Raw genomic sequence first — 25,164 nt, 5'->3', positions numbered from 1 at the left:
GAAGGAGCCACAAAGCAAGGAACTCAGATGGCCTCCAGAAGTTGAGAAAGGCAAGGAAATGGAATCACCCCTAGAATCTTCAGAGGCAATGCAGCCCTGCAGACACCTTGATTTTAGCCCCGTGAATCCCAGTGTGGGAGACTGAAGAATAGCTCTCAAAAATATCCAGGTCCTAATTCCTGGAGCCTAAGAATGTTACCATATATGGCAAAAGGAACTGTGTAATTGTGATTAAATTAAGGATTTTGAGATGAGGAGATAATCCTGGATTATCTGGTGGGCCGTAAATGTAATCACAAATGTCCTTCTAAGAGAGAGGCAGAGAGAGATTTTACTGTGGAAGAGGAGAAGGTGAAGTGATGTTGGAAACGGAGACTGGAGTGATGTGCCTTACAGATGGTGGCAAAGGCCACCGAACAAGGAGTACAGATACTAGAAGCTGAAAAAGGAAAGGAAATGGATTCTCCCTTTGAATCTCCAGAAGGGACCAATGCTGCCAACGCCTTGACGTTACTCAATAAAACTGATTTTGGACTTCTGACCTCTAGACCTGGAAGATGATGAATTTCTGTTGTTTTGAGCCCCTAAATTTATGGTAATTTGTTACAGTAGCAACAGGAAAATAATACACTGAGCCTTGGTTTTACATGTGTAGAATGAGGATAATATATTATTTCTGGGGTCATAGTAAAATTAAATCACTTAGTTTATAGCATATGGAGTTATTTTCCTACAGTCCCACTTCTTTCTCCTCAACCCTGAAAGAATGTGGTCTTTGGCATAACTTAAGTTATACTTCCAGAGGTGGTGAATATTAGCAGGGCAAGATTTGTTTGTGCTGTAGAAGCTCTGGTGGGAAGACTCTGGGATATATGAGCCCACTCTAGGGAAGGATCGTATTATACAACGATTGTAGGCTAGGACCAAGATCTCCACAGAGCTGGTCCCTGGGTAGAGAGGGCAAATGGTTAGAAAACCACCAAGAAAAAGAAGGGGTTTGTTTTTAAAAGGTTTTCTTGTTATTCAGGTATGGCACAGCCAAAAGATGGGGATATAACTTCTATTGAAAAGATAATTTGTTACAGTCAAGATGACAGCACATGTCACTCCACGTGGGCCCACAGCGGGGAGCACAAAGGTTGGTCAGAATGCACAAGCAGGCCAACTGCAGTGGCTCACGCCTGTAATCCCACTGCTTCTGGAGGCCAAGGTGAGGAGGATCACTTCGGTCCAGGAGTTTGAGACAAGGCTTAGCAACATAGCGAGATCTCATAATCTAAAAATAAAAATTAAAAAAAAAAAATACACACAAAGCAGGAGGAAATCATGGGAAAGGCCTTTCTCGTGGTTTCTATGGCAAGGAATGGGCAAGGCAGGGCACGCAGGCTTAGGATAGGCTAGTTTGATCTCAGCAGGCTCTGGGGTGTAGAAGCTGTCCCAAGTTGTCTGCTGCATTAGTCCTGGGGTGATTAGGGCAGAGGAATATTGGCTTGGAGTGTAAGAACCAGTTAGAGAAGGTGGGGGTTTGTGTGTCCGGATTAGTTGGTTTGCTTATGAAAGGCACAGTCCTGGGAGAGTTATTTGAGATCTCAAGAACTTAGCTAACCCTGGGAGAGGTAGTTCTTTAGTGAGGCCTCAAATGACAAAGCATTGAGAACACAGAAAATAAGAAAATACAGTCAATATAGGTATCGGGATGGCCATCTCACAGTGATTATGTGGTCATCAGAGATGATTCAGTGGGGGTCGAAAATAGATGGTGAAGAGATTGGAAGGGGGTCTTAAGGGTCGTTACTATTTAGAGAAACAATAAATAAAAGGTAACAAACATTTCTTTTTATTTTTTTTTTTGAGATGGAGTCTTGCTCTGTTGCCTAGGCTGCAGTGCAGTGGCACGATCTCAGATCACTGCAACCTCTGCCTCCCAGATTCAAGAGAGTCTCCTGCCTCAGCCTCCTGAGTAGCTGGGATTACAGGCATGCACCACCACATCCAGCTAAGTTTGGTATTTTTAGTAGAGACACAGTTTCACCATGTTGGCCAGACTGGTATCCAACTCCTGGTCTCAGGTGATATGCCCGTCTCAGCCTCCTAAAGTGTTGGGATTATAGGTGTGAGCCACTGCGCCTGACCCATTGTTTCTTGCCTTTGAATATGACTGTGATGTCTGGAGTTGTGACAACCATCTTGCGGCCCTGAGGCAATAAACATAAAAATGTAAGGCCAATATGCTAAGGAAGGCAGGGCAGAAGGAGAGAAAGAACCTGAGCTGGTTGGGTGCTGTGGTTCACGCCTGTAATCCCAAATACTCAGGAAGCTGAGGTGAGAGCACTGCCTGGGGCTGCGAGTTCAAGACCAGTCTGGGTAACATGGCAATACCCTGTCTCTAAGAAATTAAGAAAGCTTAGCCAGGAGGATCTCTGGGGCCCAGGCTACAGTGAGCTATGATGAAACCATGCCACTGTACTCTAGCCTGGTGTCAAAAACAAACAAACAAACAACAACAACAACAAAAAAAAAAACAGAAAGAAAAAAAGGAAAAAAAAAAAAAGAAATGAAAGAACCTGAGTCCTGGATGTCATCTTTAAGTTAGAGTTAATTCTGAGACCACAAAAGTACAATCAAGGTTAAGGGAAATTAACAGAGGGGAATGAAGCACCCTGAGGCTAGATACAGTAAGTTAGACCATCGCACACTGTGGGCCCTGCCTGAAGGGACAAGGCGGGGAGTGGGTCCCAGAACCCAGTGAGAGCTGGGCTCTAGAGTAGGTGAAGCGTGAAGCCACTGCCACCCTGCAGCCCCACAGGGAGGGAGCCAGGAGAATGCAGCCTTGAGCTCTTTCTCAGCCCACCCTGCAGAGTCCAGCCAGGGCCTCCCATTGGCTAAACCCTGCCAGAGGCAAAAGACCAGGGAGTCAGGAGAGGAAAGCAGGACAAGTCAGCATAAAGATGGGGGTGGGGCCGGGCGCGGTGGCTCATGCCTGTAATCTCACCACTTTGGGAAGCTGAGGGGGGGTGGATCACCTGAGGTCAGGAGTTCGAGACCAGCCTGACCAACATGGAGACACCCCATCTCTACTAAAACTACAAAATTAGCCAGGTATGATGGCACATGCCTGTAATCCCAGTTGCTCGGGAGGCTGAGGCAGGAGAATTGCTTGAACCCGGGAGGCGGAGATTGTGAGCCAGGATGGTGCCATTGCACTCCAGCCTGGGCAACAACAGTGAAACTCCATCTCAAAAAAAAAAAAAAAAAAAAAAAAAAAGATGGGGGTGGGGAATGGGGAAGGCGAGAGATGGAGCAAAAAGAGAATAATCAGAACTATTAATAATTAGACTCCACAGCTGTTTTGTGTTAATGTAAATTTGTCACTACTTCCAAGCTGTACATTCTAGCACCAAACTCCTCAGCTACCAAAGACATGTCTTACTCTACGTCTCAAGAAATCAAAACATTTCATTTCAAATGCCTTTTGAATTTCAGAATCTCACTGGATGACTGATGATATTAGGTAATGCTAAGTCTCATTCATAGAAGTTTTTGCAAACAGGGAGACTATAGGCTATAATAAATGGGCCACTCTGGGCCTCCAGTTAAGTATCTGTGGCCTCCGCTGGCACTGGGCTGCATGTTCCTTGTATTCATTACCTTGGGAGAGACTTGCTCCGATTTTATTGGCAGCGATGTACCTGACTCTTTTCTGAGGTCTGTTATGGAGCACAGATTTTCCCTTATTACTCTCACATTTTGAAGAAGAGGGAGCAATTACATGGGCATAATAACAAAAGTACAATAAGAACTAGGACTTGAGATTTCCTGTGTGTCATAGCGTGTCCCTGAGCATTACAGAGAGTGCCCTATTAAATGTGACTATTAAGTCAATGGCTCATGAGGTTCAACAATTCATCAGCTGTGATGCTCTGTTATCGGGGTCAGGAAAGAGTCAGAAACTTGTCCCTTTGGGACAGCAGAGCACAGATTAACACCACTTTTTAAGTGCTATATACTACAATGTAATAATAATAGAAATGAAGTGCACAATAAATGTAATGTGGTTGAATCATCCCCAAATCACCCTCTTCACCCTTCACCCTGTTCATGGAAAAACTGTCTTCCATGAAAGCAGTCCCCGGTGCCAAAATGGTCAGGGACTACTTCTCCAGACGCCTTGAAGAAATACATACATTTCAAAGGTGGATAAACCCCACAAGAATTCAGGAGCTTGCTACATTGGTGATATTTTAAAATAATTATTTAAAAAACTGGGGGAATAGTTTTAGACTTAGGAGAGATGTAAAAAGAGTACAGGGATTTTTCCATATATTCTTTACCCAGTTTCCCCTTAGGCCAACATCTTGTGTAAGCATAAAACATGTATCAAAACAAAGAATGATCCTGGTATAATAGTATTATGTAAACTACACATCGTTTTGGATGCTGAGGTTGTCCAATGATCTCGGGCATGTCAGGACATTTTTCCCAGAATGAAAAACATGTTACTACACCTTGCACCTCTACCAAAAGGAAAGAAGCATGACATGACATTTAGTAGATCTCTTAGAGTTTAGAAATCAGCATATTTTCCCTTGGGAATTCTGTTCCTATCCATTTAGCAGTTGATGTGGAAGGTGGCTAGTGATGAGTAGCTCAGATCAAGAAAGGGCTCAGGGCCAGGTGCGGTGGCTCAAGCCTCTAATCCCAGCACTTTGAGAGGCCGAGGTGGGTGGATAGCTTGAGCTTGGGAGTTTGAGACCAGCCTGGCAACATGGTGAAATCCTGTCTCAACAAAAAACACAAAAATTAGCTGGGCATGGTGGCAGGTGCCTGTAGTTCCAGCTAGTCTGGAGGCTAAGGTGGGAGGATTGCTTGAGCCCGGGAGGCGGGGGTTGCAGTGGGCCACAATCACGCCACTGCACTCCAGCCTAGGTGACAGAGTGAGACCCTGTCTCAAAAAAAAAAAAAAAAAAAAAAAAAAAGAAAGATAAAGAAAAAAGAAAGGGCCCAGCTCTGTCCTCTGTAGTTAGTGCAGCCTTGCCTTTTGGGCTGTATCACCGGACACACCTCATGATGCTAGAACTCTCTGCAATGGAGTTGCAAAAGCTATGAAGAGCCTCTGGCAAGCCCCCAAAGAACCACAGCACAGCCCTTGAAGGTTCTGGAGCATAGCCAGGCCAACTCTTAACAACAACAAAAACGAATTTAGAGATCTTTTATTTCAGTAATCTTATTTTAAAGGTAAAAAGGAGGCCTAAGGTCATAGGCATAATTGGTAGAATTGACTTTTGTTCTGGTGTTTCTCTCTGTAGTCATTCTTCACTTTCTGATGCAATTTTAGCACATCTTAAATACTAAAATGTTCTGGAACAAACTTAGAGAAATTATGAAGCTGATTTAGGAAAATAGCACAGGAATCTTTGATTTACAGGGAATTTGGGGATATAATTTAGCTATGTTGAAGCTATGCAGCCAAAATGTAGACGGTCATTATTATTATACCATAAATTTTGTGAGGTCAGGAACTTTGTAATTTTAAAAATATTCACTCCTCTGAGCCTTGTTGAATAAACGGATGAAACGTATAGACACACATGAACTACTGATGAGTGGCTGTGTGTGATGTGTAGCTATGTTTATTATTTATAAGATTCTTATTGTATTTGTTGAAGGCCAAGTTGAGGAGGGCATTGCTTAAGGGAAATGAAAAGGGGTTTAATCACAGTCCCCACCGTTCAGGGGCTTGCAATCTAGTAGGTTAGGGGACAGACACACCATGGTAGGTGAAGGAGACCTTTGGAGCAGTGTGATGAAGTTGCTATGGGAACTGGGAGGAAACATTTTCTAGGACTGGGGAAACACTGAGCGTGCTGGAAAAACTTTGTGCTCCTGATGAGGGAACCTGGGTTCTAGAGCTGTTTCTATTACTGATTTGTCCTGTGTCTTCGCGCACCCAATTTAGGCTTGTAAATTAAACTCCCAGATTTCTGTTTTCCATTTGCAGCTCTAGGGGTTGAATGAAACATTAGGTTTCCTCGGACAAATGACCTCCGCTAATTTCCTATTTCGTTATTTTCTTATCCTTACACCCCACCGTTCCGTGGGTCCCTCCTCTCCAGGAGGACAGACGAGGAAATAAGCGCGGCCTCTTTAAAGGAGCTCTCAAAGAAAGGCACCCGGGGGTATCCCGGGCTGTGGAGCAGGCGCGGGGCGCCGCGGACCCGGGCTTCCCACGCAGCCGGGGACGCCGTTGCGACACGGCTCTTGCAGCCAATCAGGACGTAGCCTTCCGGGACGCATTACTAGGGCGACGGCCGGACGCCTCCGCGCTTCTGGATGAATTAACGGCGGGTTCCGCTCGGAGGTTGTGACCCTTACGGAGTCCCAGCTTGCCCACGCACCCCACTCGGCGTCGCGTGGCGTGCCCTGCTTGTCACAGGTGGGCGGCTGGAACTGTCAGGTGGGGTTACGGCGCAAGGAAAATGGCGGCGGCTGGGGGATCTTAGAGGTGCAGGAGCGGGAGCTGTAGCCCGGGCTTTTCCTCCTGAGACGTGGGCCTCCCCCGGGCCGCGACCTCGGGTAACGGCCCCTGGCTTGGGAGTTGGGGTCCGGTGCAGGTGGCGGTGGCGTCGCTGGCTCAGGTGGGAGGAGGCGCAGGGAAATGAATCCTGGAGGCTGGCGGAGGCGTCGGGTGCGGAGGGACCGCGCGAGCAGTGAGGGCTAGGTAGCAGCGGGGCGAAGAGTGTCCCGTCGCTGTTTACGCTAGGAGCGTCAAAACCTTCCTACTGCAACCACAGCGGGTCTGGGAGCTGCGCCCTCCCGGAACGCAACCTGAGCTCAGCCACTGTCGAATCCCATCCACTAAAACGTCTCAAGTGGCCACCACGTGCAGGGCTTCGACGAGAGCTGTGGAGAGCAGGGGCTGGGGCTGCCTTCCCTGTGAGTCCTGCAGGCGCCAAAGGCCTGCCTGTAGGTGCCAGAGTGGCAGTGCCGCGTAAAGAAAGGTAGGCCCTAGCCAGGGCGGATGCCAAACCTGATTTTTAAGGTGTATTTTAGCTTCTAATTGCCCATTTGAAGAAAAGAAGTTGAAAGATAAGGCACTTAGACGTGGTGGTGGAGATGATTTGCTTGCTTGTACTTCTCTGGTTCAGATGACTTCCCTGGAAACATTGCATCTGCCTTTAAAGTTCATTAACTGTGTTTCTTGTGTACCTGGCAGTAGATGAGATTAGGGATTGAGAGTCACTTTAAGCCCAAGAAAAGTATTGAACAAATGTGTTGAAGGCATTACCAAGGTGAAATATTTAATCTTATCGTTAACTTTTTTGTTCAAAGAAACATCATGTCGTGAAATATAACTACTTGGTTTAGTTTTCAAAAAACTGATGATGAAAGCCCTTTTTGTGAAACATGTTTTTTGAGATTAGTAAAAATAAATCTTACCACTTTTTTGTTTAGGATTCTGTTGCACATTGGACTTAGATATGCTTGATATGACAGATAAGTATAGTATTAAGTGACTTTTGTTTTTGGTAGTAGACTTGATTTTGTGGAGTAGTACTTTGTTCTGTAACTGAGAAAAATGTAATAGTGCTTGTAAGTTTCAGTCAATAGCTGCCATCTCTGGAGGGCCAACTATGTGTCAGTTTCTGTGAAAGCTAGGCTTCTTCTACTTTTTAGTTTGAACACGTGGTCCTCTGCATTTGCCCCCATGAGGTCTTTAGGCTGGCTGTTGCTGACAACGAGGAGGCAGCAATGGGGAAAACCCAAAAGATTCTTCCTTCCAAACTGGATCCGTGGAGATTTGGTCAGTTTGGCCTGGGGTTAAGATTATGTGTGGATTCTAGTCCAAACTCTGCCACTTAAAAATGTCTTAGGGTGGCCGGGCCGGTGGCTCACGCCTGTAATCCCAGCACTTTGGGAGGCCGAGGCGGGTGGATCAGGAGGTCAGGAGATCGAGACCATCCTGGCGAACACGGTGAAACCCTGTCTCTACTAAAAATACAAAAAAAAAAAAAAAAAAAAAAAATTAACTGGGCATGGTGGTGGGTGCCTGTAGTCCCAGCTACTCGGGAGGCTGAGGCAGGAGAATGGCATGAACCCGGGAGGCAGAGCTCGCAGTGAGCCGAGACCGTGCCTCTGTACTCCAGCCTGGGCGACAGATGGAGACTCCGTCTCAAAAAAAAAAAAAAAAAGGGTAATCATACAACTTTACTATTGGTGTCTTATCTCTAAAGTTAGTATTTCGTGTTCAAACAATCTCAAACTGTTGGGAGGAAAAGAAAAGACAGTGTGTGTAAAAGGGCTTAAAAAAAGTTAAAAAACACAGTGAAAATATTTGAAATTTATTCCTCTGCATTCATGTACTATGCCAGGCTCTGAATCGGGGACTTACATGTGCCAACTCAGTCGTCTAGCATCACTGCGAGGTGGATACATTTATTATCTTTATTTTGCAGATGAGGAAACTGAAGCACGTTGACGTTTAAGTAATTTGTCCATGTCACACAATTAGCATTGTGTTTCCAGCCTGTGTTCTTACTGTCTTACTACCACTATGCATACTATCTTCCTGCGACATACAGATGTGTTACGTATTAAGGGGAAACATTAATATATGCACAAATTTTTCATTTTTTATGTATATATATATTTTTTCAAAGGCTCCAGCGATGTCCTAGAATGAACACATATTTCAAGCCAGTAGTTTTGTTTGTGATCTTTTAGTTGTGTAAATAATCATGTTTTATTCCATTGGCATCCAGTTGTGTGGTAACAATTACATTTACCTTGGTTAAGTGGTATATTCATCTTACTTTTGTTGCCCATTAGTTAAAAATTTGTTTTGAAACAGAGGTATGATTGATTTCTTTTTTTTTTTTTTTAAGAGGGAGTTTTGCTCTTGTTGCCCAGGCTGGAGTGCAATGGCACCATCTCAGCTCACCATAACCTCTGCCTCCCGGGTTCAAGTGATCCTCCTACCTCAGCCTCTCGAGTAGCTGGGATTGCAGACATGTGCCACTACGCCTGGCTAATTTTGTATTGTTAGTAGAGACGGGGTTTTTCCATGTTGGTCAGGCTGGTCTTGAACTCCCGACCTCAGGTGATCCGCCTGCCTTGGCCTCCCAAAGTGTTGGGATTACAGATGTGAGCCACCGTGCCTGGCCAGTTATGACTAATTTCTATCAGGAAGCACAAATCAGTAATTGAGATTTTTGTTTTTATTACATTTTTTTAAAAGAATAATTTGCTGGGGGACTTTTAAAAGAAAACTGATTTTAGTTAAGCTTGTTGTTTTGATATACTTGTGCTAATTTTTCCAGTCTTTATTTATTGAAAAAATAGGATGAGTAAAAGTGGCTAGGACATTTATTCTTTCATTGAACCTTTATGGAATAGCCCCACCAAGTCTTTAGGATGTAAACATTAACTCCTGACCCTACCCTTGAGGAATTCAGGGAGAAGTCCCAGGTCCAGAAGTTTGTAGACAGTTGAGACAAATAAATAAATGATTAACTAATAAAGTGTGATAAGAACTCAAATATAGTTGTGGGTGCAGAGAGCTGTGAGAGCACATAAAAGGGAACAGTTACTTCTTCTGGGGTGGGTCTGGCCAGAAGAGGAAGGGAGCTAACTGGAGGATAGAGGCATAGGGAGAAGCAGAGCAAAGCCAGGACAAGTGAGAGCTCGTGGTGTCCAGGGGTCAGACCAGAGTATTGTAGGTGTTGCTGGGAGGGAAGCCAGGAAAGGTTAGAGCCAGGTTGTGAACTCTTAGCTAAGAGAGTGACTTTATCCTGCAGACAGTGGGAACTGTAGAAGGAGCTCGTTAGATGCATAACCTCAACTTTATGTTTTTGAAAGGTGACTTTGGTGACAGGGTGAAAGACAGACTGTAAAGAGGAGACCAGTTAAGGACAGTTTGCATAGTCCAGACAAGAGATGGTGAGGGAAGGAACCAGGCATTGGCTGTGGCAGAGCAGAGTTCACATTCCACACACATTTTGAAAGCATGTTGTGAGAGTGATTGGATGTGAAGATAACAGGGTTGTGGAAGGGAATACGTGCTTGCCGTAAGAGTAAGGTTTATTTCTTTGGAACTATATGGTTGGAAATTGGAGGTCTTCTTAACTAATTTAGGAAAAAGGATAGAGCAGGAAGTTATTTGTTTAAAAGGTGTAGAAAGAATCATCTTAAGGTATGTTTGGGGGAAAAATGCTAGGATAATGGGTATTAGAATTTTTTTTCTTTTTACATTAGGTTTTGAATATATTTGTACAGAAATCATTGTAATATCGAAGTAATCACTGATGATTTCTCTAGTTTTAAAGCTGATCTCCACTTGAACTTGTGTAACACTAAAGTTGTCCAGCACCTAACAACATAACATGAATGCAGTGCAAATCGACTACAAGGTAGGGGGTGCAACTCTTGCAAAAGAGGCAGGATTTCATGAAGTCAAAGCTAGGGGGAGAACTGCTGAAACCGTAAGTGCAAATAAAGAACTAGTGCCTAGAATAGGCAGAGATTCTTAAAAAGGACTCAGAAAGCACTGATCATGAAAATGATTGATAAATTTGTCTTCAGAGTTCATTAAACTTGGGAACTACTCTTCATCTAAAGACACCACTAAGAAAATGAAGAGCAAAATATGGACTGGAAGAAGAAATTTGCAATTTATATATCTGACCAAGGACTCATGCTCTGTGTGTGTGTGTATGTGTAGCATAAAAAAATTAATGAGAAAAATCATTTTAAAAATGTGTAGGCGTCTTGAACAGGCACTTTCTATTAGAGGGTCTCAGAATGGCCAGTATGCATATAAAAAGGTACTTAACATTATTTGTCAGTGGGAAATATAAATTAAAACAATAATGAGATACTGCTATACACCTTCCAGAATAACTAAAATTAAAAAGATGGACAGTTCCAGTGTTGGCAAGAGTGTAGACCAGCTGGATCTCTTACATATTGTTGGTGGAGGTGTCAAATGGTACAGTCACTTTGGAAGACTGTGGCTTTGTCTACTCCTACCCATGATCAAATGCTTACATTCGTTCCTAGGTATACTCAAGAGAAACTAATGCTTGTGCCTACTAAAAAAACATGTTAAAGAATGTTTATAATGCCTTTATTCATAATCAAAAATTGGATATAACTCAGTTGTACATCAGCAGTAGAATGGATGAGTAAATTGTGATATATTTATAAGATGAAACACTGCAGAACCAATTGTACATCAGCAGTAGAATGGATGAGTAAATTGTGATACAGTTATAAGATGAAACACTGCAAAACCAATAAAAGACAATGAATTATGGATATATGTATCAACATGGATGTATCTTACAGACATAAGTCAGACAGAAGATTGTACACTGCATGATTCCATTTAAATGAAGTTCAGAAATAAGTACAGTACTTCTCTGGTGACAGAAGTCAGAATAGTGATTACTCTGGGTTGGTGGTGGTGGTGGTAATGACTGAGAAAGGGCATGAGGGAACCTTCTTGCAACATTTTATACATTGAGATGTGTGGTGGTTACATGGGTGTATGTATATGTAAAAATTCAGAATGTGTAAAAATATGAAGATTTGTGCTCTTTATGTACATACTTTAATAATAAAAAAGAGGCTCTAGTGAGAGTATGGCAATGCAAGAACACTTTAAATGAGAAAAAACAGCAGGGATAATTATGAAAGAGGTACTTTAAAAGAATTTAAAAGGGGTGTGAGAGGCTCCAGGAGACAAATGAAGAAAAGTATAATTTTTTTTTTGGCTAAAATGACTTTTATATAATTGTTTTGCAAAAGGCAAATGTGAAATTAAGGCTGTCACATCATGCTGTTTTACAATTTGGTCACAAAATTGTGCCCCAAGCACTCCATCTATTCATTAGTTTTTTGTCCTAAGAATTAATGCATAATTGCAAAGTGTAATCTAAATTTTGATCAATATAATACATGATATTTTATGAACATAATAGATTTTTTTGTTTTATTTTTTGGGAAAATTCTAAGCAGATCTCTTTTTCTTCATTACAAAATATGGTCCTTGTTAAAGAGAAATGGCTGTGTGGTCCTCTCCCCATGAGACACTAATTGCTATTGGATAATGAGGACTGCTGTAATTCCTTTGGCTGCAAGGTTTTTAATGCAGTGAGCTAAGAAAAACCTTCAGTGTGTTCCCTATGGCTGTGAGGTAATGTCCCAAGAAAGTCTTATGAGGTTTATTCACACCTTTACCTCGTCCTCTCCTTGTGGCAGTAGGGCCATAGGGATCCTACTGTAAAAACTCAGGAGGCAAATGGAAGAGACATATGAGGGGTTGCCATCAGTGAAAGCTGACAGTAGAGGATTAACCGCCTTTCACAGGTGGTTACAGAACCGTCTGCAGCCTTTCACAGCTGAGATTCCTGAAGACTTCAGTTGTTCACTTCCTCAGAGAAAGTGGATTACTGTTCTAGGGACAAAGATAAAGGAAAGAGTTATGGTACCCTTAGTTTTTAATCTCAAATAGGAGATCACATCTGTTTTATGTAAGTGTATATAGTTAATTCCCTTGGGGGAACTCATGGAGGAGAGGGATAGCATGTGGTGAGCTGGTATCTAGTGGTGGTGTCACAAAGAAGGGAAATGCTAGATGAAGATAAGAATAAATGATGAAGAAAGAGGAATGAGTGGTGGTGGCAGTTTTTCCAGCTCTTCCAGCTCCATGTGACTGGGAGCATGGACTGAGGGGATTGTTTTTAACTCTTAACAGGGACTCTTGCCCCACTGGAATGTTTAGGTATCTTGGGAAAGGCAGCCTTGGCTGTGGCTCTGACCATTTCTGCTTTCATAATATAAATACTGTCTTAGAATTATTTTTTCTTTTTGTGTAGCCTTTAAATAAAAATTTACCTGTGTAGAGTTAGGGAGGAAAATGATTGAAAGTTGGGGTAGCTTAAACACCAAAATATTTCTTGACTAAACTTGATCATTTTTGGACACACACCATGGACTTGGTAATAGGGACAGAGTTTTAAATAAGACACGATTTATGTCTTTGAGCTTTACTGTGTAGAGAAGGAGATAAACACAAATCAATGCCTTCAGTACAGAGGTCACTGAGATTTCATCACCTCTAGGTTTTCTATGATGAAAAGTAAACATGGTAGCCATGAAACTGTTATGAAGACCATAGGTAGTAATAGCGACCCTCTCTTTTAATAATGTGTGAGTGCCAGGTGTATACTGAGTTCTGTTCTAAATGCTTTAAGTTTTTAACTCCTTTAACCCTCTCAGCTTCCACTGTGAAGTAAATACAAGTACTGTTATTATCTTCATTTTGCTTATGAGGAAACAGAAGCCCCAAGAAGGTACGGGGCATGGATTTGAACCTATGCAGTCTCGTTTCAGAGTCTGTGCTCTTAATTGCTATGCTATAATGCCTATTTTAATGTACTGTAAATTTAAAATATACTGTACTTGTGTGGCTTTAAGTGGAAGGGATTATTTCAGTGAGTGTGCCTTGTATTACAAGTTATGTCCAAAGTTTCTGAATATCCATGCTGAATGTAACTTACTGTAGCTACTTAGGGTGAGTCTGTCTATAATGTGGGAGATTTAAATGAGACATCCTTTTTGCCTTTTCCCCTTTCATGTGTTATAATGATTGTTTTGATAGTCTTGCATGTTCCATTGTATCATTTCGAAATTCAGTAAAATAGATTACCAGGTTTATTGTTTGTGTTATAATCATACACATAATGAAATTTTATGATGTAGTGCTCAACCTGAAGAGTTTACTGGGTTAACATACTTCTTAATGAGAGTGACTGCAGATTTAAAGTTCGGTTTTTTCATTTTTTATTTTTGTAGAGACGGAGTCTTACTCTGTTGCCCAGACTGGATTGCAGTAGCCTGATCACAGCTCACTGTAACCTTGAATGCATGGACTCAAGTGATCCTCCCAGCTCAGCTTCCCAGAGTAGCTGGGACTACAGGCATGTGCCACCGCACCTGGCCAATTTTTCTATTATTATTTTTTTTTTTTTAGGGATGAAGTCTCTCTGTGTTGCTTGGGCTGGTCCCGAACTCCTGAGCTCAACTGATTCTCCCTCTTCGGCCTTCCAAAGGGCTGGGATTACAGGCGTGAGCCACTGCACCTGGCCCTAGGTTGTTTATATTTTTAACGTGGTGGTTCATTAAGACCAATTGATTAAATTAAAGCAAGAATTATGTTTGCTTTGTTCACTAAGAATGGGAAGGTGGTGGAGAAGCAGGATGGAAATAATCTAGAGGACTCCAAGGAGTGCCAGAGTGACCTTATTTTGTTGAATTTCTTTATGGTAGTAATGAAACCTATACAATTTAGCTTCTCTTTCCTTCAGAGAAGAAATATACTAGAAGTCAGAGTTAATAAAGATTGAGTCTTCAATCTTGCTAGGCTACTTGATAAACAGTTCTTGTCTATTGAGTAGGCTAATCTTCAGGGAACTGAGTATACATTGGATATAATTGGATCCAGTGGATATAATTTCCAAAGCTGTATTTATTTCTCTTTTTATCTATACTTTATAAAAAAATTAGGAGTGTTATATTATCATTTTGAATGAGGAACTCTGAAATTGTATCTGATTTTCTCTTTTGCATTTGTACTTAAGGCTAGTCAAATATGTATGCCTTTTGCATACATATTTATTTGGAGATGGGAAGGTATTTATACCAGTTTCCTGTGGCTGCCATAACAAATTACTGCAAACACGGTGGCTTAAAACGTCAGGCATTTATTTCTCAACGTTCTGGAGGCCAGAATTCTGAAATCAGTATCAGTCAGCCAAGATCACAGTGTCAGAGGGTCATGCCACTTCTGGAAGATCTGGGGGAGAATCTGCTCCTTGCCTCTTCTAGCTTCTGGTGGCTGATGGCATTCCTTGGTTTATGGTTATATTATTAATCTCTCCTTCTATGGTCACATTATGGCCTTCTCCACTTCTGTCTGCAGTTAGATCTCCCTTTTAGGTTGAGTGTGGTGGCTCACGCCTGTAATCTGGGAGCCCGAAACCATCCTCTGGGAGGATTGCTTGAGCCCAGAAGTTGAAACCAGCCTGGGCAACATAGGGAGGCCCTGACTCTATAAACAAAAATTAAAAAGGTAGCCAGATGTGGTGGCATGCACCTATAGTCCTAGCTACTTGGGAGGCTGCAGCAGGAGGATCACTTGAGCCTACAGTGAGCCGTGATCATGCCACTGAACTCCAGCCTGGGTGACAGAGTGAGACCCTGTCTAAAAAAAAAAAAAAAAAAAAAAATTGGAAGTGCTCCCTATGCTTCTGTTTTCTGCAAGATATTGTGTAGAATTGATCTTATAAACGTTGGTAGAATTCTTTAATGAAATGATCTGGGCCAGATTTCTTTTTCGAAGGCTTCATTCAGTTTCTTTAACAGTTATTAGGGCTATTCAGATAATCCATTTAATTTTGGGTGAGTTGTGGTAGTTTGTGCTTTTGAGGAACTGATCCATTGACACACAAAGTGGGCGTCCTCATTACTGCTGGGCAGTTGTAGGAGTGTGAGCCCCTCTTTAGGACTCTACTAATACCACTGGGAGGGGATGGCCTTCTTACCCCTGGGCTGCGGTGAAACTGACTCTAGGCCTCCTCTGATAGATACCACGCCAGTAGGGATCAGGAGGGATGTCTCATTACTGCCAGGTGGGAGGAGAAACCCAGGCTCTCCAGGTGGTCTCCACAGATACTCCCTGGCAGGGGAAGGTGGTTTTATTACCACCTGGCAGGGAAGGAAGTCTAGAATTCTCCAGTATCTCCCCTGTAGGGATAAGGGGTAGACACACCTGAACAACATTACTGCCTCATAAGGGTGGAAACTTAGGCTCCCCACATGGCTTTTGCTTTTGTGGGTGGGGGTGGGCCAGTTTTTTTCTGTGGTATTGGCTGGAGGGCATGTTGTTGTTCAGTTCTTTGGCTTAGGAGAGCAGGGGTTTGTGTTTTGTTTTTTGTTTGTTTTTGTTTTTAAGCTCGTTGTCTGTGGTATATGTTGAGGCGAAAAGAAAACCCAGGGAACTCACCACCATGTTTTCCATGGGTCCCAAGGTGCCTATCTGGTTTGCCTTATCTGTAGCTTCAGAGTCCAGAGTCTTCCCGTATTTGTTTTACATATAGTGGCTAGGATTTTTAGTTGTACTTAGCTAGAGCAGTAGGAAAAACTACATCTATTTGATCTTGCTGGAAGCGAAAGTTGGACAGGGATTACTTTTTTATGGAGGAAAACTTAGGGTAGAAATTGAGATGCATGAATTGGCTAGTAAGACACTGAAGGAGCTAGTTTTATGTTGTCATATACCAGGCCAGATTTATTTAGGTAAAAGCAACACTCTTATTTAACAATATACAAAGTCCCCCCCCCCCACCTTTTTTTTTTTTTTTTTTTTTTTTTTTTTAAGTAGTGAGTAAGTCAAGGCCTCTGCGATTTTGGAGGAAAGAGAAATGCAAAGCCAGCAAGTATTTGTTAAATAAGGATTAGAAACGGCTAGGAGAGAGTGACTGAGATTGATAGTGTGGTGGAGATAGCTGGGGAGAGGTAGAGGGTGGCATAAGAACGGGAACGAGAATAAGAGTAAGTATAAAAGTAAAGAATAGGACTTCATCAGGGTGAAAGTATTGGAGTGTACTTTGTCACTGAAGATCTTCTGTCTACTTAAAGTGAGACTTAAGGGTGGCAGTTTGAGGTAAAACCAGGCACCACTGAATACCAAGAGCCTGAGAAACTGCTTGGGTGATTTGGCTAGTAAAGGCCAGTCCGTTATTGGACTGTATAGAGGTAGGAAGGCCAAACCAAGGAATTATGTCTGATAGAAGGGAATAAATGACCGCGGTGGCCTTCTCAGACCCTATGGGAAAGGCCTCTACCCATCCTGTGAAAGTGTCTACCTAGACCAAGAGGTATTTTAGTTTCCTGACTCGAGGCATGTGAGTAAAGTCAGTTTGCCAGTCCTGGGCAGGGGCAAATCCCCGAGCTTGATGTGTAAGGAAGGGAGGGGGCCTGAACAATCCCTGAGGAGTAGTAGAATAGCAGATGGAACAACTGAGAAGTGATTTCCTTGAGGATAGATTTCCACGATGGAAAGGAAATGAGAGGTTCTAAGAGGCGGGCTAGCAGCTTGTAACCTACACGGAAGAGGCTATGAAATGATGACAGAATAGAATGGGCCTTTGAGGCTGGAAGAAGATATTTTCCTTGGTCCAAGAACCATTTGCCTTGTGTGGGAAGAGATTGATAGGTGGAAGTTTCAGTGGGGGAGTAGGTGGGAGTGACCAGATGAGAAGGAGAAAAACTGCTATGAAGGACAGAAGTTGGAACACAAGCTGCAATTTAGCTACCTTATCAGCATAAGCATTGTCCTGAGCGAAGGGATCTGATGCCTTTTGATGGCCCTTGCAGTGAATGACTCCAGCTTCTTTTGGAAGTAAAGCAGCCTTGAGAAGAATTTTTATTAAAGAGGCATTAATGATGGAGGACCCTTGTGTAGTGAGGAAACCTTTCAGCTCATGAAACAGCATGGTGGTGCAGGATATGGGGTCAGTATAAATATTGATGCGTAGTCCCTTTACAAGAGTAAGGGCCCGAATTAAGGCAATGAGTTTGGCTTGCTGAGAGGTAGTGGATGGGGCCAGAGCAGTAGCCTCAATGTAGCCTGCCTTTGCTGATGTGTGGCGATTAGGCCTGGTGCAACTGCCATCAATTAACCAAGTGTGATCAGGGTGAGGAACAGGAAAGAAGGAAATATGGGGAAATGGGGTGAATGGCAGGTGTATCAGGGAGATACAGTCATGGGGGTCAGGTGTGGTATCAGGAATAATGTGGGAGGCCGGATTGAAGTCTGGGCCAGGAACAATAGTAATTGTGGGAGACTCAACAAAGAGTGAGTGTACCTGAAAGAGCTGGGGAGGGCAGAAAGTATATGTGTCAGGTGTGAGGAAGAAAAGAGATTTTGGAAGTTATGAGAACCGTAGAGGGTGAGTTGAGCATAATTTGTGATTTTGAGGGCCTCTAAAAGTAGTAGGGTGGCTGCACGGAGGCATGATGGCTAGGCTAAAACAGTAAGGTCAAGTTGTTTGGATAAAAATGCTACACAGGGCGCAGTCCCAGCTCTTGTGTAAGAATTCCGACCACACAGCCCTGCACTTTGGCTGTGTGTAATGAAAAAGGGTTGGGATGAGTTAGGGAGAGCTAGTGTTGGGGCAGCTTCTAGGGCTGTTTTTAAGGAACGGAAAGGAGTGGTGAAAGGATTTAGGGTCTGTGGGGTCAGCTAGGTTTGCTTTTGTGAGTTTATGTAATGGTTTAGTCAGGATGGTAAAACTAGGTATCCAAAGGCGGAAGTACCTAACCACGCCTAGGAAGGAAAGGAGTTGTTGTTTGTAGAAGGGATTGGGGTTTGGGAGATTAGCCAGACACGATCAGCAGGGAGAGCCCGTGTGTTTTCATGAGAATTATGCCGAGATTGGTAACAGATGAGGAAGAAATTTGGGCTTGACTGAAGTAATGGGGGCTTTCTGTGAAGCCTTGCGGCAGTACAGCCCAGGTAATTTGCTGAGCCTGATGGGTGTCAGGGTCAGTCCGAGTGAAAGCGAAAAGAGGCTGGGATGAAGGGTGCAAAGGAATAGTAAAGAAAGCATGTTTGAAATTCAGAACAGAATAATGGGTTGTGGAAGGAGGTATTGAGGATAGGAGAGTATATGGGTTTGGCACCACGGGGTGGATAGGCCAAACAATTTTGTTGATAAGGCACAGATCCTGAACTAACCTGTAAGACTTGTCCGGTTTTTGGACAGGTAAAATGGGGGAATCGTAAGAGAGTTTATAGGTTTTAAAAGGCCATGCTGTAACAGGTGAGTGATAACAGACTTTAATCGTTTTAAAGCGTGCGGACGGGATACTGGCGTTGAGTGGGGTAAGGGTGATTAGGTTTTAATGAGATGGTAAGTGGTGCATCATTTGTTGCCAAGGAGGGAGTAGAGGTATCCTATACTTGTGGATTAAGGTGGGGAGATACAAGGAGAGGATGCGAAGGAGGCTTTGAACTGGGGGAAAAGGCGGCAATGAGGTGTGGCTGTAGCCCAGGAATAGTCAGCGAAGCAGATAATTTAGTTAAAATGTCTCGACCTAATAAGGAAGCTGGGCAGGTGGGGATAACTAAAAAGGATTGCTTAAAAGTATTGTGTAAGTTGGCACCAGAGTTGGGAAGTTTTAAGAGGTTTAGAAGCCTGGCCTTCAATACCCATAACAGTTATGGAGGCAAGGGAAACACGCCCTTGAAAAGAAGGTAATGTGGAGTGGGTAGCCTGCATATTGATTAAGAACAGGACTGACTTATCCTCTACCGTAAGAGTTACCTGATGGTCCAGGGGGCTTTCTGAGGTGATCGGGTAGCGTCAGTCTTCAGCTGCTAAGCCAAGGAGATCTGGGAAAGAATCGGCCAAGGAACGTTGGGTTTGGGCTCCAGGGGCTTTAGGAGCAGCGCTGATGTGAGTCAGACAGTCCGACCTCCAGTGGGGGCCCACATAGATAGGGCACAGCTTAGAAGGAATCCTGGGCTGCTGGCATTCTGAGGCCCAGTGGCCAGGCTTTTGGCATTTGAAGCAAGATCCATGAGGATGTTTTGAAGGAGCCCCTGGGAGCCTTGGCTTGGATGTTCTGAAGTTCTTGTATGCTGGAGACATGGTTGTGGGTTGTCTTACTGCAGAGGCAAGTAGCTGTAACTCAGAAATGCGTTGCTGTCTGGCTGCCTCCTCTCTACTATTGTACACCTTGAAGGCGAGGTTGATTAATTCCTGTTGTGGGGTTTGAGGGCCAGATTCCAATTTTTGGAGCTTTTTCTAATGTCAGGAGCTCACTGGGTGATAAAATGCATATTAAGAATAGGGCGGCCTTCTGGTCCCCCTGGGTCTAGGGTGGTAAAGCATCTAAGGGTTGCTGCTAAGCGAACCATGAACTGGGCTGGGTTTTCGTCTTTACCTTGGGTAGTTTCTTTAAGTTTGTCATAATTAACAGCTTTGTAAGATGCCTTGTTAAGCCCTTCAACTAGGCAGGAAACCATGTAATCTCGCCTAGCTATACGTGGGGAATCTGCTTGTAGTTGCACTGGGGATCTTCTCAGGGAACTGCTCTAATGCGTTCCTGGAGGTCTGGCTCGTGAAGCTGGTGGTTATCAGCGTGAAATTGGGCTAGAGAAAAAACTCTTTCCTGTTTATCTGGGGAGAGGGTAGAAGTTAGGATGACATTTAGGTCACTCCAGGTTAAATCGTAGGACAGAGTTAGATATTGGAATTCCTGTATATATTTAGTGGGGTCGGATGAGAAAGAGCCTAAACACTGGCTGATTTGGGAAAGGTCGGATAAAGAAAAAGGAGCATTAACCTTGACTATGCCTTTAGCTCCAGTCACCTCTTTAAGAGGAAATTGTTGGACAGGTTGGGGAGGGCTAGTCGTGGAACGAAACTGTAAGCCAGACTGGGTGTGAGGAGGGAAGGTGATAGAAGGATTATAGGGTCGGGGAGCAGAGGCTGAGGAAGAATTGGGACCTGGCTTGGCCTGGTGAGGAGCACCCTGGGGAGGCGGGGAGAGGTCAGATGAGTCCATAGAAAAGGATTCAAAGGACTCAGAGTTTGGGGTGGAGACTGAAGGAACAGACAGGAGAGAAAGAAGAAAGATTTGGATGAGTCTCATTGGGAGCAGAGACTAGGGAGGGACCAACGTGTAAAAGAATGCCTGGACGTCAGGCACTTCAGACCATTTGCCCATTTTTCGACAAAAATTATCTAGATCTTGTAGGATAGACAAATTGAAAGTGCCATTCTCTGGCTACTTGGAACTACTGTCAAGTTTGTATTGGGGCCAAGCGGTATTTGCAGAAGAAAATAAGACACTTAGATTTTAGGTTAGGCGAGAGTTGAAGAGGTTTTAAGTTCTTGAGAACACAGGCTAAGGGAGAAGAAGGAGGAATGGAGGGTGGAAGGTTGCCCATAGTGAAGGAGGCAAGTTTAAAGAGAAGGATAGAGACACGGAGAAGGGGGTGGGGAGCAGCCCTGGGCTGCAACATGGGTGAGCAGCCAAAGCAGGCGTCCCCGCAATTGACTTGCCACCAAGGGAACGTGGGTGAATGACCAAGGCAGGCGTCCCCGCGGAGATCAGACACTAATGGAACGTGGGTGAATAATCAGAGAGGCGTCCCTGCAATGATTAAACACCAAGGGACGACTGCCTTCCCGAATCCATGACCGGCGCTGGAGTTTTGGGTCCACGGATAAAATGTGTTTCCTTTGTCTCTACCAGAAAATGAAAGGAATTGAAATTAAGAGAAGGGAGAGATTGAAGGGTGGCACCGAGATTGAAGGGTGGCACCAAGATTGAAAGGAGAAAGAGGTTGAGGGATATTGAGAGAGATTGGAGAAGACAGTAAAAAGAGGCCACTTACCTGATTTAAAATTGGTGAGATGTTCCTTGGGCTGGTTGGTCTGAGGACCCAAGGTCGTAGGTAGATCTCTTTATGGAGTGAGGATGAGGACAGCAGACTGGTCCCCTGAAGGAGTCCCGCTGACCTGGGTCTTTGGCACCAAATGTCTCACGCGTCCGTGTGAGGAGACCACCAAACAGGCTTTGTGTGAGCAACATGGCTGTTTATTTCACCTGGGTGCAGGCGGGCTAAGTCTGACAAAGGAGTCATCCAAGGGTGGTGGATTATCATTAGTTCTTACAGGTTTTGGGATAGGCGGTGGAGTTGAGAGCAATGTTTTGGGGAGAATTATAAAGAATCTTCTTAAGGGTGGGGGAGATTACAAAGTACATTGATCAGTTAGGGTGGGGCAGAAACAAATCACAATGATGGAATGTCATCAGTTAAGGCTATTTTCACTTCTATGGATCTTCAGTTGCTTCAGGCCATCTGGATGTATACACGCAGGTCAAGGGGATATGATGGCTTAGCTTGGGCTCAGAGGCCTGACAGTTGGGGTGGGATCTAGGCTGTGATTTTGCCCTTGCTGTTCAATTCTGGCTCAGGGAGAAGCGGAAGCTCCAAGGACCTGGCCAGTGTTAACATTTCAGCTGCCCTCTCTCTCTGGATCTTTACAGAGGTGGCATGCATATTGGGCTCTCACCTCAGTCTTTTGGCATTCTCTTCCCAAGCACTATGACCCAGCTTCCTGAGTTGCCCTGTGCGTTAATCCATTCAGTACTCAGATGTTTCAGGTCCCTGGGCCCATAACCTGTTTACTCCATGAACCATCTGATTACCCCAGTGCACTGTTCCCAAACTCTGCTTTCTCTTTTTTCTCCCATTTGTCATGTTCACAGGCTGAAATACAGAGTGGGTACTCTCTTCTGGGAAGCTGGCAACAAATGGATGATGTGATATGTGCATTCCAGGGGAAAGTAAATTGTGATACTTCTGAACCCATGGTCAGTTAACGAGACAGTTTCTAGCTACTGAACATACTTTAAAAAGCAGGACTCTAAAAGCTTTGGGTAAGTCTTTGTAATGATTTAGATGCTTGAGGTTTTTGTCTTGCTTCATGTATCTGAACACAACGCTTTTTGAATTGATCATAGTTGTTCCTGTTTATGTTGTATTGTTGACATGTTCTATGCTTGTTCTATAACCTTTTCATTGAAAAATAAGTATTTCTGTTGGAGGGAGATAAATGTCCTTTTTTAGAAAATAAAGTAATACATTTCTGTGAAAGAACAAACTCAGCATTTCTGTTTGGCATTTGGTTGTGTGATTCTTTTTGGATCTTTATTTTAAATATTAGGTACCATTTTGTTTAGAGTCAAAAATACTAAATCTTTAGACGTTATCTCTTACACTCTCTGCTGCATGCAGTAACTTGCTTTTGTTTGACATAGCAGCTTAAGTGACACCATTAGCTGGTGGTATCCTCCTTTGTGAGGGTTTGGGGAGTCTGGTGGGGTGGGGGGCGTTCTGTCTATGTGGATAACTCTGACAACTGATTCTGACCATATCCTCTCTCATCTCTAGGCTCATGATCTCCATCTGCCCAGTGTTCATCTGCAATCTCTGGCTGTCACCTCAGTCTCAATTTGATTAAAACTAAATTCATTCTCAATCCCATATTCGGTTTCCTGCCAGGATATGTCTGTCTCTGTCTATTTAATTGTCCAGGCTTGAACTTTTGTAGATAATTTCGACACCCTCCCCCTCAGCCTTTTTCTATTGCTGCTGCTTTTGTAATGCTTTTGATGTTTTTTCTCCTGATCTTTATGCTTTGCATTACTTCAGTAGTCTACTAGTCAGTTTCTGAAATTATAGTCTCTATTTCTTGTGTATGTGATATGATGAAGAATCTATTATATCTGGCCTTTGTCTTTGGTTCCTGACAATGAGCTTCAAAAAATCTTGGAATTTCCTTATAGATGTATCTTTTGTTATTCATAACAAGAGTCTCTTTTGACCACACCTGAGTTTATCCTGATAAGGTGACTGTGGGTGGGCCCTTAGATAGTTCAGGAAAGGAGCTGTCCACATCAGAGAGACCTTGGTTTCTGGGGAGGGGACAGTGACTGGATAGCAAAGCCCAGTCATCTGGCTAGTGATTTAATCACTCATGCCTGGGTCATCAAGCCCCACATAAAAACCCTGGAATAGCAGTGAACGTACTGGTTTGCTAGGAGGATGACACCTGGATTTCTTCAGGAGAGAGCAGGGAAGCTTTGCGTCCCGCTGCCCTCTTTCCTAGACCTTGCCCATGTTCTGTGCACCTCTTCCATTGGGCTGTTCCTGAGTTGTAGCCTTTGTAATGAAACTGTGATTGTTTAAGTATAGTGCTTTCAGTGATTTCTGTGAGAATTGTTGAAACTGAAGGGAAGTTTTGGGAATCTCTGAATTCGTAGCCAAGTTGGACATTAGTGTGGATAGCCTGGGGGGGACGTCTGAAGTGAGGGCAGTCTTGTTGGAAACCTTGCTCTTTAACTTGTGGGATCTGATAGTAACTCCAGGTAGTATCAGAATTGAATTGAATTGTAGAACACCTAGTTGGTGTCAGAGAATTGGTCTCAGAGTGCAGTGTGCTTACCCTTTGACAGGCATTGTGGCATGTGTGCTGTGTGCATTATTTCATGTAATGCCCACCATGGTTGGGTAAGACCTAGGATTTTAAAAATTTGTTTCTAGTTCTTGGTGTTTTTGTTGTTGTTGTTTTGTTTGTTTTTTGAAACGGAGTCTCACTATGTTGCCCCCACTTGTCTTGAACTCCTAGGCTCAAGCAGTCCTTCTGCCTCAGCCTCCTGAGTGGCTGAGACTACAGGTGTGTGCCACCAGGTGTGGCCCAGGTCTGGTTTTATCATCTTTGTTTTACTGGTAAGGAAAGGAAAGCCATAACTTTCCCAGTGTCACAGAGCAAGGAAGTGTTGGCAAAGTCAGTGCTTTCTGACTTTAAAGCCCTTTACTTAACCCTTTATGTTAGGCCAACTATCTTCCTTGCTGTAGACATTATTACCCTCCTCTCATCTGGCTGCGGTGAACCACTTTTTCTAAATTGAACTTTTATCGCATCATTTTTGAACTCAGAACTTTACTCTCCATTACTGTAGGATAAAACCCATGATTTGCAGGCAGCCATTCAAGGCCCACTGGAGTACCATAGGCTCAAATTAATGCTGTCCCAGTCTTTATATACAACAAAAGGAAACAAACACCTATTGTGTTTCTTGGATGGGCCACTCAGTTTTTATCTCCAGCAAGTTGCACTGGAGATGAAACTGTGTCTTCTAGTTACTTGTAAAGTATAATTGGAAAGTTAGAGTATATGAAAAGAATGTCTGTGTAAAAATAACGCATGCTGACCAAGTCAGTAGTATAGGCGATAAGATGCTTCTGGAGTTCAAAAGAGGCACAGCTTCACTAAACAGGTGTATCTTGAGCTTAGCATTGAAGAGATGGTAGGATTTTGAGAATTGTGACTGAGGGTAGGCCGCTTCTGCTCAGGAAGACCATGAGTGAACTGGAAAGACAGTGCTGATGACAGTGAATACTTAAGTTTACCTGGGGGAAACTTCTGACACCAGGGTCTATTCCTTGTCCCCAGACAAGTTGAAAGTTGCAGCATAGTGTTTTAACTGACAGAGCTTGTGCTAATCTTTGTCTTTTGAAGC

General features: G+C 43.5%; 1 protein-coding gene across 8 annotated transcripts in view; it reads left to right on the top strand.

The window, feature by feature from the left end:
• The first annotated feature begins 6,320 nt into the window (after positions 1-6,320).
• Positions 6,321-25,164, top strand: part of LCLAT1 (lysocardiolipin acyltransferase 1) — a 215,352-nt gene continuing 196,508 nt past the window's right edge. For 3 of the 8 annotated variants that reach the window (XM_077959800.1, XM_015112036.3, XM_077959795.1), the window contains exons 1-2: positions 6,321-6,433; positions 22,348-22,518. The gene's annotated coding sequence lies outside the window, so the exon portion shown is untranslated. Of the gene's footprint in view, positions 6,455-6,677; positions 6,999-22,347; positions 22,519-25,164 lie in introns of those variants that run through there. The other 5 variants (XM_077959801.1, XM_001104502.5, XM_077959802.1 and 2 more) reach the window with 3 other exon arrangements.

Source organism: Macaca mulatta, chromosome 13 (genome assembly GCF_049350105.2).
Source record: "Macaca mulatta isolate MMU2019108-1 chromosome 13, T2T-MMU8v2.0, whole genome shotgun sequence".
Taxonomy (NCBI): domain Eukaryota; kingdom Metazoa; phylum Chordata; class Mammalia; order Primates; family Cercopithecidae; genus Macaca; species Macaca mulatta.
The sequence above is the reverse complement of the archived record's forward strand: the minus strand, read 5'-3'. Positions and strand labels throughout refer to the sequence as shown.